Source organism: Tupaia chinensis, unplaced genomic scaffold, assembly GCF_000334495.1.
Source record: "Tupaia chinensis unplaced genomic scaffold, TupChi_1.0 Scaffold000591_1, whole genome shotgun sequence".
NCBI lineage: Eukaryota > Metazoa > Chordata > Mammalia > Scandentia > Tupaiidae > Tupaia > Tupaia belangeri.
In genome coordinates, this window is record NW_006160107.1 from 472,311 (window position 1) to 491,992 (window position 19,682).

Here is a 19,682-nt window from a genome sequence, read left to right on the forward strand (position 1 = left end):
TTTAGGATAAGCTACACTCATGAGACATATATACATATATATCTTTTTATTGAAAATTTTCATTTTTTTTTTTTTTGGAGAGGTTTTTGCTATACGGCACGTGTGCTTGCCAGAAAGACAGAGAGAGACAGAGAGACAGAAAGCAAGAAATCACCCCCAGGGGGATGGCCACATTGCAATTACTTCTCCTCCATTCTCCTCTTGGGATCTTGGGCATGCACGCACATGCGCCCGGTGTGAGTTTAAGCCACCGGGTCCGGGATTCAAACCGCAGTCAACTACATGGGAGTCCAGCGACATAGCCATTACGCTAACTGCTGGTCCCACCCTAAATTGTTTTTAATATAGCTAAGGTGTGGGTGCTGTCACCTTATGAGGTGACCCAACTCTAAACAAGCCTGGTGGAAAAACGATCCTCTCTTTAGCCTGGTTGATGATTGGACATGTGTCTGGTGCTGTCTCACAGATGTGTATGTGTGATTGTGAAGAACTACAAGCCCTGTGGCCAAGCAGGCATCGGAGGAGCTAGAAGATTGTTTTTAATATAGCTAAGGTGTGGGTGCTGTCACCTTATGAGGTGACCCAACTCTAAACAAGCCTGGTGGAAAAACGATCCTCTCTTTAGCCTGGTTGATGATTGGACATGTGTCTGGTGCTGTCTCACAGATGTGTATGTGTGATTGTGAAGAACTACAAGCCCTGTGGCCAAGCAGGCATCGGAGGAGCTAGAAGTCAAAAATTGAATTCGTTGGTGCCGGTGCCTCTGCCTCCTGCATGAAGAGCAGGCAGCCCACACCTGGCTGCCCAGATCTGGCCTTTCTAAGGCTGTCACCTTTCTAAGCGGTACTGAGGGGAGGTCACTGAGCTCAGACTCAGGCCAGACCCAAGGGGCAGGGGCAGGAGAAGTAAGTGGCACTTACAATCAGAGTGAGTGGGCTCTGGAAGATTTTTATAAAGGCCATGCTCTCTCGTGCCATCCCCAGTGACGGTGATGACAAAAATAAAAAAATAATACCAGCACATACAGTTCCTGGCCTCAGAGGAATGAAGAGTATGTCGCTCCTTTGTTTAGGGACAGATTAGCCAGTGCCAGCCCGAGTGGGAGTTGCTCAGCACTGAAAAGACCCCCTCCTCTCAAGGCCTCTGTCTCCTCTACTTCCACTAAGAACCCTGTTGCTCTTTATGGCTGGGAAGTCTTGGCACTAGTCTTACCCTCCCCACCTCCTCTGTGCCTGTTCAGGTCCTCTAGGCCAGAGGTGTTAGATTACAGCCAGGGCAGGTCTTGCCTGCAAGGGGACTATGCATCCAGTGGCATTTTGACTGTCGGACTGGACACAACACAGGTTTCCATCCCACCAGCCATGCTGGGGGAAGTAGGGCTCATTTTAATTTTGTCTAGTAAAATAAAGACATGCAAGGTTTCTTGAAGAGACCATACCAGGAACAAAGGGAGAGGAACATACTTGGAAAAGGCAGAGGCTACATTAGGAGAAAGAGGTGTTCAGGTGTCTCTGAACCACTTGATCCCCCACCCCCACCTCGAGAGCAGCCAGGGCAGTCAGGCACTTGGTGGCTACTTAATGAGAAAGCCCTCTACCTTAGAGTAGCTTGAAACTCTAAGATTCCTGATAGAAACATTGAGCAGTTAGTGCTATGACCTTACTCCTACAAGCCAGGATGAGGCCAAGACAGGCCTCATTCCAGGTGAGGCCAGCACAGGGGGTGAGCTTCACTGGAATGTCTCCTGATTCCAGTGCTACAGGGTGTGTTAAGCCAGAGCGGAGCAGGAAGACACCTTGGGAATTCACCTGAGCTCTGAAGGGTATAACCCTGAATTCCACAAAATCCCAAAGTCATTGAAACAGCCTTGGGCAACTTCTCTGTCCTCTAAGCAATTACTTCATCCTGTCCAACTTGAAGACAATCCTTACTTTTCCCCAGACTTTTAACCCAGAATTCTTTATATTAGGTTGTCTTATCTTCCTTTGACTTATCTAGGTATTTCCCAAGCAATATCAAACAAGATGAAGTTAAAAAAAAATTTTTTCCCACTTGGTAATGGGAGAAAATGAAGAAACCAGTTAAAATGTTCCTTTTATTTCATTCATGGTGAGGAGAACAAACAGAATACAATCTCTCTGACTGGGTTTTTTTGGGGGGTGACAGTGTGTTCCAATGACTTAATGAGAAGTAGCTCAAGAATTAAGATTTGGATTCCATTCAAATACATACATCTCTGAGAAACCCATGGCAAGATGTCAGCACACTTTGGCTGACTGATTGGAGTAAGTTGGTTGAATTTAACTTACTTATTTAGGTAGAGAGTGTATTAATATGTGTCAAAGCTCAAAGTGATATAAAAAGTGCAGGTTGAAAGGTTTAACCCCCTCTCCCTCACCATTCCTCCCAGTCTCTGCCTCTCAAACGTAACCATCGTAATAGTTCCTCAAGCATCCTTCCAGTGTGTCCTTACACAAGCACAAGCTAATGGGAATATATACTCATTCCTACCCCTTATATAGCACACTATGTATGCTGTTCCGCATTTTGCTTTTCCAGTAAGGATATACCCTGGCAATTTTCCTCTTGGTTTACTGAGAATTTCTTCACTTATTTTTGTAGTGACAGTGTTTCTTTACATGATTCCATCACAATCCACATACTGGTTCTCTGTGGAGATCTCTCAGACTGTATTCAATCTGTACCATTACAAAAAGGGCTGCAGTGGAAAACCTTGAACACACAGCAGCAGATTACATATACAAGGATGTGTGCAGGAAAATACCCAGGGGAGAGATTGCTGGGAGCGTAGGGGCCAATGTGTTTTCATTTTGAGGAGCATACTCCGGTTGTCTTCATAGAGCTCTTTGTCCCCTCTAGAACACTGTTTGCCTGCCTACATTTAAAGATAGTCTCCCAGCAAGTGGCAACCTCAAAGCTGTGTGTGAGAGAGGTGAAAGGCCAGAGATGTCCATGCTGCACTAAGCAGTACCTAAGACATTGGACTGAGTCTCAGAGACACCAAATTGACTCAAGTTGCTGTGGGTCTAAAAAAGTACTCTGTGGCAGATTGCCCTTTGGAACAGATCTTGAACAACTGCTCAGATTCTTGATAAAGAACTCAAACATTACCTGAGGTGCAAACCACCAGTTTTTAGCTTAGACCAGTGACTCAGACCCTGGTTATAATGAGAGGGTGGGGTAGAGAGGCACAGCAAAGAGTGTGGTGGCCTGGGAGTCAGAACCCGTGTGTTCTGAGCTCACTTCTGCCTTCTCTGAATGAAGGAACTTCTCTCAGATTCGTCCCCTGTGCAAAGGATTAGATGATCCTCGTCCTGCCTTCCTTTCAGGGTCCTGTAGGGCATCAGCTATCAGAGATGGAAGCCCCTCACAAGCCATACACAATTCTTCAAATGTTAGAGTTATTATTATTGGAAGGCGGGGTCCGATATGAAAACTAGGGGTTCAGCGAGACAAAAAATCAAAAGCAATTTATGAGAAACCATGTCACGTGGGTCCATGGAGGGTAACCCAGGTGGTCTGTGGAGAAGGCACATGCCAGCAGCCAAGTACTCTGACTGGAAACTTTCCGACTCCTTCCCCAACATCTCTCGGTCTCTGTCATGCTTATCACAGACGGGAGAAGACATGCTGTTCTTTGGTATGAGACTGACTTCGCCTCCCTCTTCTGCCCAGTAAGCACAAAGGCTGAAGTCGTTCCACTTTACCCAGAACAGCCAACGGCTCTGAGAGTGGCACCTTATGGATCATCCTTGGGGAAAATCTACTGATGAATATTTATCCACAGCTTATTTTGAAGTGGTCTATGTAAAGACCCTTTGAAAGCTGAAAGGAATGGTCATAAAACGCTTTGATTAATTCTGGAATCAGTTGGCCCTACCCCAGAGCATGTACAGCAATTATCACAGTGAGCTGGTTCACAGAAAATGTTCCTACAGGTGTATGGGCTTTGCACCCTGTGACCACCTCCTGCTCTCCCACAAGAGTGAGACAGACTCCAGAACTAGACTGAATCCTTACGGATTAGGCCACGGATCCCATAACTAAATTAAACTTCAGCTCCTGAAGAGAACATCCTACATGCTCACACCATCTAAGACACCTGGTCTGGGAATGGAAAACCTCAACCTGAAATTGCTCCCACTTCCTCTGTGTTCATTCAGCTCCCACTGGCATCCTCACAGACCATCTCAGACCTTATTGCCTCCAGGTGAAGCCTTCCCTGATTGCTGCACCTCATATTTCATTCTTCTGCAATCAATGAACTGCCTGTGGATCCTTCCCCTAGGGAATTAATTATATGCCTTGTCACTTTTCACTTGTCCTTACATTGTCAGCCTGCATTAGTAGTGGTTTTGTTATCATTTAACTTCTATCATTTAAGAACATGTATGTTCTTTCTCTGGTCATCCATTCCCGGCATGTTTTCCTCCAGCAAACATATATTGAGAAATACAACATGTATTTTAACTCTGATAAGGATTCGACAATAATGGTGACAATTGTGAGAATGATGATATCGTAGAACAACAGCAACATTTACTGAGTACTACAGCCCTACTTCCAGGTAATACTCTATTTTATCTCATTCTCACAACAATCCTTTGAAGGAAAGTTTATTATTATCCCTGCTTTGAAGATGAGGACACTAAGAAAGGCTAATGAATTTGCTTGAGGCTGCACAGTTAATGAATGATGAAATGATTGGTCAATTCTCAAGAAGCTGAGTTAGTGGGAAGAGACATGCATAATCCAGCAACTTCAACCACCCCAGGAGAGCTGCTTTGGTTGAGAGCAGGATGCCAGAGGAGCACAGAGGAGCACAGAGGAGCTCCTGCAATAATTGTGGGGAAGAGGCAAGAGGGTAGCCTTCCTTTTGGAGGTAAGGTTGGACCTGAATCATGGAGGATGAGGAGTCAGAAAAAAGGGGATCATTCTCTGAAGACCAGAGGTCTTGTGCACGGGTCAAGCTTTCTCTTCCGCTCACCTCACTTCTCATCTTGAACCTCAGCCTCTACCGAACCCTTTCTAAATCAGGTCTGTGCTTTAGGGAGGGAAGCTGGTGAGGTCACCCTAAGCCCTGGGTTTGGTGGTAGTAATGTGGTCCCAGGACATTATACTTATTTTTGGTGACTATTATTTTATAATTCAAGCACATGCACTTTCATAACATCTAGGACAAATACTGGATGAGTTGTTTGGGCTCTGAATCTCTAAGGCTTCGCCCTCTCTGAGATTCTTCTCTTGAGTTCCCCCCAAATTCTCAAAAGACTGAAGTTTATGAAGTCTATTGATCCCTGCCCCAGGCTATTCAAAGAAGCTGCTAATCTTGTTGTAAAGACATAAAACCCTTCCCAGGTAGTTGACAAAACTGACTTTGACTCTCCTTGTCTCTGTCAGTGGTTTCCATAGATCACGCTAGAGGAGTGAGGTGTATTTTCTCTAAGCTATAAATAATAAGGCAAGGATGGGTAGATTAAATAAATAAATAGCTGTAGCAAAATGTAAAAACCTCATAACTTCAAAAATGTTATGTAATTTTTAAAAGGCAGTAACAGAAGAAAGAGTCTCTTTTAAAATCTATTTTTCTGGGATGGTTTGGGCCATGTATATATATCATGATTCATTTGAAATCTGTGCAGATCTCAAACTAAAATCAAAACACTAGAGGGATCCCACACAAATCACACGAACTGTGAGAGACCAGCATGGACGCCACACACCCTGACAAACAACTTGCTACTGAGATCCACAGCTGCTGAGAGACTTAGCTGCTCCCCCTTACTCATGGTCTCAGACCATTTGGTAAGCACCAAATTCACATTCACAGCACCAAATTCCTCTGCCACCTCCTTACTAATAGAACTCAAATTTTGTTTGCTTTCCCTTAAGGAGCTGTGCACTTTAGGAATTGGTCTAAACATCTGGGAATTGGTTTGGGATGGCCACATAAACAAGCCAGCCAATGAGAAACAGAGGGAGATTGCAGGGACCTTTTGGCGAAAACTTTTACAGCTCTTAGGGGCCACGGGGCCAGCAGTTGGCATACTGGCTGTGTCGCTGAACTCCCACGTAGTCGACTGCAGTTCGTCGAGTCCTGGACCCAGTGACTAAAACACACTGGGCACATGTGCATTTGTGCCCAAGATCCCAAGAGGACAATGGAGGAGAAGGGATTGCCCGGGGGGTGATTTCTAGCTTTCTGTCTCTCTGTCTCTCTCTTTCTGGTGAGCCCATGCACCCTATAGAAAAAACTCTCCAAAAAATTTTTAAAAAAGAGGGGCCAGAAAGAAAAAAAAATAAAAATAATAAAATAAAATAAAATAAAGAGGGAGCCAGAGGGTGGCATGGTGGTTGGGGATGCTGGACTCCCATGTGGTTGACCACGGTTCATGTCCTGGAGCTAGTGGCTTGCTCTCTAACTTTCCCTCTCTGTCTCTCTCTGGTGTGTGTAGCGAAGTAAATAATAATGATAATAATATAAATAAACAATAAAATAAATAATAAATAAAATTAAATAAATTATTAAAAATAAATAATTTAAAAAGATAGAGGACCAGAAGCTAGTAGGTGACGAGGCAGATGAGGCACTGACCGTGGTTTGAGTCCTGGACCTGGTGACTTACTTTCTGGCTTTGACTCTGTCTCTCTCTGATGAACATATGTGCTCTATGGCAAATTAAAAAATAATAATAATAATTAATGAAGTTAAATAATTATTTTTAGGTGGCCTCAGAGTCTGGGCCTGGAGGGCAGAGGGTAACCTGCAAAGCAGGCAGAGCAAGGCAGGCGGGGTTGGCCTCCCACATGCACGGCCCAGGAGCTCCTCCATCTACTCCAGGCTCCCTGTCTGCTCCCAGCTCCTCGGCCGACCTCTCAGTGCCACATTTAGAATTCTCCAGTACACTGGCTTTTCCACAGAAAAGTCTGCTGATACTGAAATTAGTGGTGAAGAGTGGACTCACCTGAATCAGTAAACCAACACTCTCCAGAGGAGAGTCCTATAGATGTGCACACTGCTGAAAGTGTTTCAACTGCCATGGCTGTGCGTGCAGTACCTGAGGATTATGACATAGAGACAGAACCTTCCCTCTGAGAGTCTCCAGGACCAAACTTCAGAGGAGACTGCCCAGCAGAAATGGCCTTTACTGAGAGCTAATAGTAGTGGTCTCTATAAATGGGAACTTTGTGAGTTCAACAGCAAATATTTTTCTGATTTAAAGCAGCATGTGATTCTGAAGCATAAATGAACTGACTCAAATTTATGTCGAGTATGTTAGGAAAGTTTCTCTAACAACATGTTTCTGATTGAACGTGCCAAGCTACACATGGAGGACACGTACATTTGTAAATACTGTGTTATACAAATGTAAGACAGTAATTTCTGAGAACCTCAGCTGTGGCAGACACCCACTTTAGCAATCACCTCTCCTGGTGTGAGCAGTGTGATGTGCAGTTCTCCTCAAGCAGTGAGCTCTACCTGCATTTCCAGGAGCACAGCTGTGACAAACAGTACTTGTGTCAGTTCTGTGAACATGAAAGCAATGATCTGGAAGACGTGTATAGCCACATGGTAAATTAATAGTTAAGTGATAAATATAACAGTGGAGGGCACGGACAGTACAGCCACGTAAGCAAAATTATCTTTGACAAATGTAAAAACTTCTTTGTATATCAAGTATGTGGTTTTTGGAGTAGACTTCATACAAATGTGAACTGGCATGTTGCTATTGAACATACTAAAATTTTTCGTCATGTTTGTGATGACTATGAAAAAGGCTTTTCAAGTATGATAGAATATTCTAAGCATTTAAATTCACATTTATCTAAAGGGATTTATTTATGTCAATATTGTGAATATTCAACAGGACAAACTGACCAACTTAAAATTCTTCTAGATTTCAAGCACTCAGCTAACTTAACCTCATAAATGTAGCGACTGCTTTCTGAGGTTTGGAAATGAAAGGGAATTAATAAGTCACCTTTCCATCCATAAGACAACTTGATTACACTCTTTATTTTAACTTACATGTCAGTGTAAAATAATAAATTCAGCTTTTTTGGAGATGTTAAAATGGATGTTTTAAAATAACAAGTAAAAGTTTTAATAAAAATAATTCTTTTTTTCAAAAGTCTTCAAAACAAAGTCTTAAAATAAATAAATAATCTGGATAGATTAAAGGTGGAGGAGTGAGAGGATCAGTTGGTGCCATGGTGGTTGAAATGGCTGGATCCCACATGGCAGACTGCATAGTTCAAGTCTCAGACCCATCAGCTTGAGAAACTGCCGGGGTCCAGCCTCGGCGTGGGTGGGTTATCTCGATGAAGGCGGCGAAGGTGAACAGAAGACAGAGGCCTCGATGCCTTTTCATGCACGTCCTATGCCGGACACCCCTCAAAGATCGCTCTCTGAGGGGTGACAACTGCTAGGAATTATCGTGCCTTTTTATTGAAAATGTGTTACAAGTAAGTGGGAGAGGGGCTAGTGTTTCAATTAACAGCTCATAAAGTTTTTAACAATAAAGAACATAGATTCTATTTAGGGTTGGATTAAGGGTGGGTCTAGTGCAATTCAGGGTTTGATTAAGGGTGGGTCTAGTGCAGTTCCTATTCAGGGGTGGATTAAGGGTGGGTCTAGTGCAGTTCCTCATGTAGGTGGGTTTCCATGGAATGCAGTTTCGGGAAAGCGGTTCCAGAAAGTAGAGGTGATTATCAGCTGATGCGGTGTAGCAGCCATCTTGTGATTACTGGGAATGGTGCTGAGAAAAGAACATCTCAAGAATAGATATTAGTTCTTATGGATCTTAATAAAGAATGATACTTATACAGTTTTGTAGGGATCTATAACTTAATCTGAGGAATCCTAATATATTTATCTATTTCACTTGGAGAGGGCGGAGGTGTCCTGGGCCAGTTTTGGCCTAATCCTATTTTAGGTAAAGAAAGGATGTATTTTAAAGGGCCTTCCAAAGGTCAAGATTACTTCTGCCTAAAAAGAACTTCAGTCCACCCTCTATTGTGACTACAGAGGTAAAGCACTGTAATTAATAGTAAGTGATCAGAGCAAAGGGGAGCGGGTCGGTTGGTCGGGGGACTTCCTGGAAGATTTTATCGTACACTCAGGATGTATAAGAGAGCTATGCAATTCTTTTATAGTAGTATATTGGGGAGTCAGAGGGGGGTCGCTTCCCAGTAAGGCTGCTACAGTTTCTGGAGCAAATAGCAAACAGCCTTGCTGACATGCTAAGTGACCCAAGCTTTGTTCCAAGGTCGGGAGGTGCACAACAGTGGTCTTGCCATCATGTTGATCTGACAGGAAGTGGAGCTCAAAGGTCGGGGGGCTCAGACAGATCCTGGGGCCTCGCCAGGTCGGACTCCTCCAAGAAACAATCTGGGTGTGTGTATATGCATGCCCCAAATCCCAAGAGAACAGAGGAGAAATGATTGTGGTTATTGGCCATCCTCCATAGGGGTGTTTTCTCTCTCTCTTTGGAGAGCACATGTACCCTCTAGCAAATTAAAAAAAAAAAAAAGGTAAATAGACATAGAGAGGTATAGGTACACAAGGGACTTCACAAAGTTTGTGAAAAAAATGGAATTAAAGTACAAGTCTATTTTGGTGCAAAGAAAATTGAAATCTATGCATCGTAATAAACATTTTTCATGAACTTTCTGAAGACCTCTTGTGTAACAGAAGTAAAGAAAGTTCTTTCAGCTCATATAACTGAAAAGTTGAGGCATTACATGGGGAAGGGGATTGTGCTGAGGTCAGAGTGAGCAGGACTTAGTTTTTCTCCATTCCCAGTTTCCCTTGTTCTCAGTTGGATTTAGGCTCAGGAAACCTCTCATTATGGCTGGGTCCCTAGAACTCCAAGTACACATCATTTTGTAGCCAGCAATCCCTGGAGTTCTATCAAAAGACATATGGTTGAGTTTCATTAGATCAACTTAGGAGCTGTATTCATATCTTATCCAGTGTGCCATGAGAAAAGAATAGGCTGACAGTCGACAATGCTGGGGAGTGAAATCAGTGGAATCATCTAGACCATTTGCATTATTGGGGCTGATGAATAACTCCCCCCCCCAAAAAAAATGAGGATGTTAGGCAGGCATGGGGGTGTCCCCAGAGCAGGGCCACATAGGTCATGGTAAGGAGATAAGGTTTTATGCCAAGGGCCCAGAGACGCCATCAAAGGGTTATAAGTAAGGGTGATCTGATGATATCTGATATGATAACATTTAAAAGAATATTTTGACTACAGGTTAGAGAAAGGATTGCAGGGGAGGTAAGTTTGGAAGGAAGGAAATCAGGGGTCATTGTAGAATTAGAGTCAGGAGAGGTTGGTGCCTGGAACCAGGGTGTTAGGAGTAGGAGTCAGAAAAACATGGGCAGATTTGAGATACACTTGTGGAAGAGCTGACATCACTTCTGGATGAATTAGAGAGGGAGAAGTAAGTGAAAGAAGTCAAGCAGGATTCCCAGAGTTGAATGATGGAGCCATGTACTATGAGGGGAAAGACATAGGGTGGAGGGTAGGGGGAAGACAGAGATGCTAAGAAGTAAAAAACCAAATCCACTGTGAATGCAGAAGAAAGATCTATGCTGGAATTATAAATCCAGGAATCTTTAGCACATAGACATTTTTCAAATGTGAGAGACTGAATGAGATTACTCAGGGGGTTAAGTAGATAAAGAAAAACATTCTTACTACTTCTCCAACAAACTCTCCACTCTGCACAAGTGGTTTACTGTATTTCTAACTAAAATGGGCTCCCTCACCCCTGGATTCTTTTCTTGTGTCAGTACCTCTGCCTATAATTCCTTCTTCTCTCTCCTCACTATTCTCGAATGAGTATTCCTGAAGGATCAGTTCAGTCTACCCTCTCTAGGAATCATGAGCATCTTAGCCCCATTGCCAATGCCTCCTTGCTTCCTACACCTTTGTCTGTTCACCATACACTTGGTTTGGGTGATGCAATGCCCTGTGCTCTGTGTTCATGTCATAGTTTCCCCCCTAGATTATAAGATCACAGAAGTCAGTCTACAAGCCTTTGCATTTCCCAATACCTGAAGGTTGCTCCCCCACCCCCCCAAAAAAAAGTTAAAACAAAATAATTACACTCTTATTTTCCTTTGATAGTTCTGCTCAGTGGTTTAGAATTAATCTCAAACTCCTAGGCTTAGAGTGTCAGCAGCACAGCAAGGGTGTTCCACTCAAGTCTTCTGAAAATGAAGCAGCAATTGTCCAATACTTTAAAAAACGTACAGCAAATAGGTGCTTGTGTCAAATAAAAAGAATATGACTCAATCCATATTGAAAAGAATCAGATGAAAGTAATTTCCCACAGAGAAAAATCAGAGTTAAAATGAATGCCAACAAACCACTTCAGCTATTTTTGTATCTGCCCCTGAATTCTACTCCATTTAATTGGAACATGTCTCAGTGTGTTCATGCCCATTTAACACTCCCTCCTCCCTTCCCAGCCCAGAGTCCATAACTTACAGCCAATAGGCATTCCAAAGAGCTTCTGCATAAACTGCTGACAGTCAGCGCTGGATATTCTGGAAAGCCTCACGTTATCATTCTTTCTGGTTGCACCACCAAAGATCTCTCCATCTTGTCTTTCCTCCAAACTGTCCTTTAGATTTTTAGCTGAAATCATCTCAACACAGAATCCCCGTAATTCTCAGATGTTCCAGATGCCCCTCACTGCGACTTTCTTGGCTGGGCTCCCTATAACAACATTCTCCAACCAGACACATCACCCTTCGGTGCCCACATTCTCTTTAAAGCTGCAGCAAGAATGTCCACAAGTTTGTGGGCTCTAGTAGTTGTGACAATATTGAATACAACAGAATAGGATCACTTACTTTTCAAAGCCGACTTTTGCTGCCAATTGGGTCATGTCTATTTGGCAGAGGTCATATTATTTCCCCTTTTGACTTTGGTTTCACTTTAAAATTAGTGTAACTGGAGCCTACCACTTGAATATGGTTCTTCTTTTTGCCTGCAGACCCTCCAGCTCCACTCAGCTCAGGAGCTCAGGCTGCAGAGTTGTGCTGTGCAGTACAGAGCCAGAAGTGAAAGGGCCCCACTTGAAGCAGGATCCCTGGCTCTACCACTGTAGTTGCCTGGTTAGTTCTGGTTAATTTGAGCCTATTTCTTCATGTGAAAAATGGAAGCGAAAATGCTTGGAAGTCTTGTGACGATTAAATGAGAAACATAAGGAAACGAAAATGCCTTGAACCAAGTCTTGCACCTGAGTAGGTAGGTGTTCAACATATATTACACTGAACTGCATAAAATTGCCATGTGCAAAGTTTGCTTTTTTTTTTTTTTTAAGGACAATAGTGACTAGTCCATATAGTTTGAACTTCCATTAGCTTATTAACCTGAGATCAGTGTCCTATTGGCTTGGGTATTGGGTATAGAGGAGGTAGAGCCTTTGAAGTAAGAAGGGATTGCGGCATGACCATCCCTCCTGGGGGTTGATTTCTTGCTTTCTGTCTCTTTGTCTCTTTCTGTCTGTCTGGTGAGCACACATGCCCTATAGCAAAAACCTCTCAAAAAAAAAAAAAAAAGAAAGAAAGAAAGAAAGAAATCAAGGAATGTCAGCACCCTACTAGGCTTCTTAAGTGCTGGAAGGCTTTCTTGCCCCTTAGCTAGTTAAGCAAAGCCAGTTGAAGAAACAGAATAGCAATGTGATCAAGAGCCTGGACTAGGGAGAGAGTACCTGGGATCAGATTCTAGCTCTGCTCCACATCAGTGTTGTGAACTTGAGCAAGTCTATTACCCAATCTGAGTCTCAGTTTTCTCCCTCATAGTATGGCATAATGCTGGGTGGTTGTGAGAATTAAATATGTTAATATATTGGGGCCAGAAGGTGGCATGGTAGCTGATTGAGGTTCAAATCCTGGACCTGGCAGCTTGCTTTCTCTCTTACTCTCTCATCAAATTATAAATTGTATATATATATATATATACACACACACACACACACACACACACACACACATATTTTATGCCATAGCTTTTTATTGATAAAACACACCAACAAGTATGGGGCAAATTATTTGGATAGGTAAAAACTATGCCTTTGTATTTTTTCTTTATTATTATTATTATTTATACATTCAATCCCTAAACATCATTTAATTAAACTTAAGTATATATTTTGACAATTTCTAGGATGACATTAGGAACAAATATGGATATTTTTTAAAAAATCAATACATAATAACATTTCAATATTCTCTCAGTTGTATCAAATCTCAACATCTCTTTTTTCTTTTTTTTAAATTTATTTACATTTAACCATGTCTTTACAGTATACATTATTTTCCAGCACAGATACCATGCATGTCAGTCAAGACAAAGATATTACTACATACATTATCATCAGCAAATAGCTTCTCATTCTTTGTCAATTAAGCGTACTTTCATCAGTTCTTTCCTTCCCTTCTCCTCCCTCTCTTCCATACGAAACTTTTTATTTTTCACATTTTCTTGATTCACAAAAGATCTTAAACTAAAAGTATGGGCAAAGATAGAATCTAGTGACAAGTGCACTATAATTTTCTCCACTCCTTCATTTACTAAAGAGAGGTATAAACTTATTTGCAAAAAAAAAAAAAATTAGGTTAATCTCAATTTGGTCTGTTATTTGCACAGAGCCCCATAAGAATTCGGTTCCTGCTTTCCGTGCAGATAGCAGGCCCGCAAGCATGGTGAACGTCCCTAAAAATCCGCCAGACCTTCTGTAAGAAGTGTGGCAAGCGCTGACCTCATAAAGAGACACAGTACAAAAAGGGCAAGGATTCTCCGTATGCTCAGGGAAGGCGGCGTTATGACAGGAACCAGAGTGGCTATGGTGGACAGACTAAGCCTATTTTCCAAAAAAAGACAAAACCTACAAAGAAGATTGTGCTGAGGTTTGAATGTGTTGAGCCCAACTGCAGATCTAAGAGAATGCTAGCTATTAAGAGATGTAAGCATTTTGAACTGGGAGGAGATAAGAAGAGAAAGGGTCACATGATCCAGTTCTGAGCCTTATCTTTTCTATTATGAAGACGTCAAAATCTTGAGGTGAATGTTCACCTCATTTGATTACAGTTGGTCTATTTGTAAGGGAATAAAGTAATCAATGAAATTCCCCTTTCGGAGAAATTTGATTCATGGTATTACTTGCTTTGGATTAAATCTGACTGGCTGAGCTCAGAAAAAAAAAAAAAGAATTCAATTCCTGAGGCAACATATATTATTATATTATTGGACTTATGCACATAACCATTCAGTCACAAAATAAGAATGCTCAGACATATTTTCCAATTCCAAAGGGGTCAGGAAAGGAGAAAAGTTTATGCTTCAATTTAAAAAATTCTTTTTTAACAAATTGCTGAACCTATCAACACCTCAAAAGAAAGCCAAAAATCCTTAAATCTGGAAGACAAAACATAGAAGAAAATCAGTAATGTTTTAGAAAAAAGTCATAGAATTCTATTTTACCACCTCAGTCTCATGTAATCGCTCTTTTATTGAATTTGCAGTGTTATTGTGGTCTGATATTTCTGTTAACATTCAACATTATCATTGATATTTAAGAGCCTGCCCCTACCATTAAGTTGGCCTTTTTCTTGTCCATTTTTTGTTCTTTAATTAGTCTGTCTGTCTTTAGTTTTCCTGGTGTAGTACTCCAGAACTTCTTGAATAGTTGGTCTAGTATTTCAGGTTTTATCTGAGAATTTTTTTTTAATCTTTTCTTCCTATATATTGGATAATCTTACCAGATATAGTATTTTTGGGTTGTAATTGTTTTTCATGTAACACTTTGAATATATTTTCCCATTCTTTCCTTGCTTGCAGTGTTTCCAACGAGAGATTCAATGTTAGCCTGATGGGATATCCTTTGAAAGTAACTTGACATTTTTCTCTTGCCAATTTTAATATATCTTCTCTGTGGTTTTGGTCAGTCTGGCTATGATATGCCTTGGGGAAGATCTTCTTGGGTTGATTCTATGTGGGGTCCTTCATATTTCTTGGGTATTTGAATGCCTCTTTAGGTTTGGAAAGTTTTCTTCCAGGATTTCATAGAAAAGATTATCAATGCCCTGATTAGTTTCTTCACCTCTGGGATACTCATTATCTGGATGTTTGACATCTAATGGCATCTACTAATACTCATATATTATTCTCATTTGGGGGGAGTTATTTTTTCTGTCTTTATGGTGGATTTTCCTAGGCTAGTGATTCTGTCTTCTACATCTGAGATTTGATCTTCTGCATGATGTAATCTACTTTTAATACTTTCAAGGGAGGTTTTGATTTCCTGTATTACAGCCTTCAATTCTTTTTTATGGTGTGTATTTTTTCTTTTAGATTGTGGAAGAACTTCCTCATCTCCTAGAACTTGCTGTTTCTTTTCACCTGCATTTTCTGCAGTTCGTTGTCTCTCTTCTCTTGCATCTCTGTTAGCTTTGACACTATGAATATCTTTAATTTAGTATCTGACATTTCCATGAGTTCCATTGTACTATCTGTGGATGATGAAGGGATGTTCTTTCCCATTGGAGGAGAGATATTTTCTTGTTTTCCCATATTTCTTATGCCTCTGAGGTGGTTTCTGGTCCTCTGATAGATTATACATTACCTCCTACATCTTTGGAGTTAATTCTGAGTGTTAGAGGTGTGCAGAAGGAGATGACCTTCAATATGTTTATTTTGGAGCAGTTTTTGCTATAGGGCACGTGTTCTTGCCAGAAAGACAGAGAGAGACAGAAAGACAGAAAGCAGGAAATCATCCCCCCCCCCATGGGGGATAGCCATGCCACAATCCCTTCTCCACCATTTTCCTCTCAGGATCTTGGGCATGAACGCACACACATGAGTTTAAGCCACCGGGTCTAGGACTTGACAGCAGTCAACAACATGGGAGTTCAGGGACACAGCCATTACGCCAACTGCTAGGCCCAACCTGCAATATCTCTGCAGTTCCGTTTCCCTGATCTACATCAAGCAAACTGCACTTTTGTCAATGGAACTGGATATTACAAAGTCCTCACAGTTTCAAGGGAATAGGTGCACCTGGGCTAAGCTGCTGGGTTTCAACTAAGAATTCAGAAGTGTGTGGGGAGGAGATGAGCCATGATCATTACAGCTCCGTATTTCTCCCAGCTGCTCACTTTGCAGACACTCTTATCTGATTTTTAGTCATTTGGTGGTATATTCACGTTTGACTAATTGGTTAGAGATTTCTGCTAATGTAAACTCATGTGCTTCACTTTACTGTGAGATAGTTCTATGCCTATCTCTCCTCTACTACTATGGTTTGCAGCATGGTATCCACAGAAAGGAATTTGAATTTAGGTTTATAAAGATGAGTTTCTCCCTTTCTTTAGCAGTTAAGCTTTTCTATGACCCTAAAAGTATTCAAAAGTTTCACTACTGTGCACCTAGACTAGCCTAGACACTCAATGTGTGGAAGGTGAGCAGCAAGGTGAGAAAGTCAAGTAAAAGAAAGGAAACAAAGGGGAAAAGACCAAAAAAAAAAAAAAGACAAAAGAAACAATAAAAAGGAAAAAATCTTTTTTTTAAAAAAAGCAAGAAAATGAGAACCACACAGCATGCCACACAAAAGGAGAAGGCCTATGCCCACTTCAGATGCACATGGATTCTGAAATTAGCAAGAGAAAGCAGAGGTCAGAGACAAGAAACAGTACCTACAGATTTTTAAAAAACATATATGCATATATATATATATATATATGTTTTATATAAAAAAAATTTATAAAAATATTTCAAGAGACAGGACGAAGGGGAGAGAGAGACAGAGACAAAAAGAAGACAGAGAACATCCTACCTTGCTTTTTGCTGAGTGTTGGGCTGGAAGGAGAGGTTTGGGGCAGAGGATTTCTGGTTAAAGGGGCAGGGCTACGCCCACCTCAGATGCACATGGATTCTGGCTTTTTGCTGGTTGTTGAGCTGGAAGGCAATAAATAAAATTATTTTTTCTGTAATATAAAGTTCTTAGAACATTAAAGTGTTAACTATCATTATCTTGATTTAAAATGGGTGGTTTGCCCTCCTTCTCCCTCTCCCCTCCTCTTCTGTGTGAACAGGAGAAGAGGAGGGTGGTCCAGGTGACAGCACTGCAGATGCCATTATCCTCTTTCTCTGTGCACTGACCTTACTGTCTTGCCAGTGTCCCTCTTGTTTGCAGTCTATAAGCTATTGCAGCGCTAGGGGGTCAGTTGCTCCCACCTAGAACACTTCTGTTCTGCAAAAATATATAATAGCTGCAGATTGGTGTGTCCTTTTAAAAAGAGAAAATGGAAACTTTACAGCCAGAGGAAACCTTCCCCAGCACTGAAACTAATGGTGAATTTGGTAAATGCCCAGCAGAAGACATGGAAGAAGACCGAGCATTTAAAAATCTAGGAACACTGATGAAGTGGTTTAATTACACATTCTGCTTCAGAGCAAGAATGCTGGGACAGTGATTGAAAAAGGAGGCAAGAATATTAAGGTTCTGCATACAGACTACAATGCCAGTGTTTCAGTCCCAGACAGCAGTGGCCTTAGTACTTAGTGAGTATCAGTGCTGATATTGAAACAATTGGAGAAATTCTGACGAAAATCATCCCTACCTTGGAAGAAGGCCTGCAGTTGCCAACATCCACTGCAACCAGTCAGCTCACACTTGAATCCGATGCTGTGGGATGCTTAAATTACCAACACTATAAAGGAAGTGACTTTGCAAGTTGATCCTGTTGATTCATCAGAGTTTGGCAGGAGGAATTACGGGGGTCAAAGGTGCTAAAATCAAAGAGCTTTGAGAGAGCACTCAGATAGCAATTAAGCTTTTCCAATAATGCTGTCCTCATTCTACTGACAAAGTCATGCTTACTGGAGGAAAGCCTGAAAAAGTTGTAGAGTGCATAAAGATCATCCTTGATCTTATATCTGAGTCTCCTATCAAAGGGTGTACAATTTTTATGATGAAACCTATGATTATGATGGTTTTGCCATGATATTTGATGACCACTGTGGATGTCCTGTGGGATTTCTTAAGCAGGGAAAAGGTGGTTTTGACAGAATGTCTCCAGGTCAGGGTGGGTGTCTCATGCCTCCATCTAGGAGAGATTATGATGAGATGAGCCCTCATCAAGGACCTCTTCTTCATCCTCCTGGACAAGGGAGCCAGGGCAGTAGCAGAGCCCAGAATTTTCGTCTGCTTCCACCACCACCATGTAGAGGAGGAGATTTAATGACCTATGATAGAAGAGGAAGACCTAGAGACCGTTATGATGACAAGGTTGGTTTCAGTGCTGATGAAACTTGGGATTCTGCAATAGATACGTGGAGCCCATCCGAACGGCTGATGACTTATGAACCACGGGGTGGTTCTGGATATGATTATTTCTATGCAGGAAGTCCTGGATCATATGGTGATTTTGGTGGACCTTTTATTACTACACAAGTAACTATTCCCAAAGATTTGGCTGGTTCTATTATTGGCAAAGGAGGTCAGTGAATTAAACAAATTAGTCATGAATCAGGAGCTTCAATCAAAATTGATGAGCCTTTGGAAGGCTCCGAAGATCAGATAATTACCATTACAGGAACACAGGACCAAATACAGAATGCATCTCAGTATTTGCTGAGAACAGTGTAAAGCAGATGTTAAAATATTCTAATGCAAGATATAATTTTTTTTCTTTTTTATAGTGTGAAGCAGTATTTTGGAACGTTTTTCTAAGTCTAGTGAAGAACTGAAGGAGTCCGCATCTTTTTTTTTTTTTAACCTTCTTCTGTTTAAAAAGCCAACATCCCTCTGCTTCATAAGTGTTCTGCATTTGAGGATTAGTGAAATCTTTGCTGTTCACCAGATGTAATGTCTTAGATCTTTATAAACAGGGTTTGGGAAACGAGAAGGGTGTGCAAAAACTAACACTGAAATTTTGAAATGGCAGTAGAGTAAGTGAATTTTTTTTTCATTTTTGGTGATTAAAAAGAAAAATCCCCTCATGTAATTATTGTGAACACCTTGCTCTGTGATCACTGTAATATTCGAGGGGTGGGACAGGGAGGAAAAGCAACAACAGTCCATATGTTCCTGGCATATGTTCAGAGCAGTGTGCAGGATGTAATACTCTTTTGTGAGAAACATTTTATGATTTTTAAAATAAATTTAGTAAACCGAAAATAAATAGATAAAACGGGCAGTTTGGCCTGACTAGCTGGCAAAATCCCTTTCACAGGACAGCATCCACTGGGTAGAAATGAGAATCTCAGCAATGGGATTCCTCTTGCCTCTTCTTGCTGAGCAGTCCCCATTTAGCAGCTGGGATATCCATTAAGAAGCTCAAGAATGGTGATGTCTCCACCCAGGAGAACTCAACGAGGATCACCCAGTGGGTGGCATTGTGTCTTTTCTTCTGGGCACCTCAAGAGAGGGGCAGAGAATGTTACACAGTTACCCAGAAAATAAGTGACTCATGCATGGCCTGATGAATTCAATGGAAAAGAGATAGTAGGACATGAAAGGAAGTGACGGGGTGGGGGCACAGCCACCACACATGGAGAAGGAGCACACACTGCTTGTTCTGGTGGAAAATGAAAGCATTATTTGAATTCCACATTTACTTAGAAACTCAGAAAAAG

General features: G+C 41.5%; 2 pseudogenes; both read left to right on the forward strand.

Annotated features, from left to right (window-relative positions):
* The first annotated feature begins 3,909 nt into the window (after positions 1-3,909).
* Positions 3,910-8,027, forward strand: LOC102487189 (zinc finger protein 639 pseudogene; annotated as a pseudogene).
* Positions 8,028-17,071: 9,044 nt separating this feature from the next.
* LOC102487609 (heterogeneous nuclear ribonucleoprotein K pseudogene) lies at positions 17,072-18,881 on the forward strand (annotated as a pseudogene).
* The last annotated feature ends 801 nt before the right edge of the window (positions 18,882-19,682 follow it).